The following is a 1,644-nucleotide window of genomic DNA, read 5'->3' as shown; positions in this document are numbered from 1 at the left end:
TGTACTAACCATTGTTACTCTCCTAAAATCTTGTTTTGAGATTTTGTACCATTGTTTTTATTTTTTTCTTTAAAATAAAATAACTGATGTCAAAAATATATATATATATTTTTTAATATTTTTTTCACATTTTGTAGAGACTTAAAGTTTAGCATATTAAAAAAAAGAATTGAGATGAAATAAATTTAATGCATACAAAGCAGGGAATGAGTGCTCTGTGTTACAATCCTTCCATCTAGATCTTAAACCTAGCACATGATCAATTCTGGCATGTCTGTTCTTTGTATTTGGCACAATTCAGTCCCACCATTTAAAACCTAATTGACATCTATTGGCTTTGACTAAACAAACATTTAGTTATTGTAGAAATAATAAGGCACACTTATATGATTTACTCTGACTTTTCATTTTATATGTTTCTTGTAAAACTTTGTCACTGTTATTTCTTATTCTGTAGGAATATTATTACAGACAACTAAATTAGATGGAAATTAAAAGTAATCAGAGAGGAATCGAGCCCTGGAGCAAACCTGTGCACAAGGTAAGACACATCAAGCTTGTGGCTGGAGGAGAAGTCAGGGAGAGACAAGAGTTAGGCGTGTGAACCTCCCTGGAGAGAAACAGCAGCTGGAGATTATAATAATCTCAGCCCCATCTAGTCCAGTAAGCCCAGATAAGCACCGGACACATAAACCAGTGGCCAGAAATTCGGGCCCCGTTGTCTCTGTGCCTTTCTGGAATGCCTCTGTTCTTTCTATGGTAAAAGTTACTGATGAGCTAAGGTTAATGATGCTCCTTTTCTCTCTCTCTCTCTCTCTCTCTCTCTCTCTCTCTCTCTCTCTCTCTCTTTTCTTTATATATTTGGCACAGGGTCTCACTACACAGCTCAGACTTACGGTGAGCCTCTTGTTTCAGCCTCCTCAGCGCTGGGATTGCAGGCATGCGTCACCACACCCAGTCGTGGCGGCAGGCTCAGCTTGCTTGCCTCTGGCAGGGCCAGTGCAGCATGCAGTACCAGGGATTGAACGCAGGTCCTTGTGTTTGCCTAGGCAGGTGCTTAGACCACTGAGCTATCTCCACAGCCCCTTTGCCATATACTCTTGCTATGTGCTTGCTTCCCAGTTGGATTAATATTAGCCAAACCACTATACTTATAAACTCATGGGTTGACTGTAGTTTGATCCATAGTTGTACATGGGTCCTGTTGTAATTTTGCATATAAAATATCCTTGGACAAAGAACCTCAGCAGCAAATCACTTTAAGAACCCCTCCTGTCTCTCAGGAACTTTTCTTATTCTTAATCTCCTTTGTCCTCAAATTTCACTCATCAATATCAGAAGACACAAGTTTGGCACTTCTGACATCTAACAGGTTGGGGGATTATATGGCTTACAGACATCATATGACTTACAACAGACAGCCTAACAATATGTATAGAATATAACCTATGTGAAAATGTCCCGATAGCCAAAAAGATTTTAATAGTTAAGACTAACGCCCAATGCCCACATCTCAAGAGTAGTGTAACTAACTTTCTGTGTATTCAACAACTAAGGCTTCGAGACATATGTACATATGCATACATACAGTAAGAGACCAGCCAGCATTTTGCCCTTGGGTTGCAAGGTGGGCTGGGACTCGAG

Source organism: Octodon degus, unplaced genomic scaffold (assembly GCF_000260255.1).
Source record: "Octodon degus isolate 3935 unplaced genomic scaffold, OctDeg1.0 scaffold00128, whole genome shotgun sequence".
NCBI classification, from domain to species: domain Eukaryota; kingdom Metazoa; phylum Chordata; class Mammalia; order Rodentia; family Octodontidae; genus Octodon; species Octodon degus.
This window is presented reverse-complemented; position numbering follows the sequence as displayed.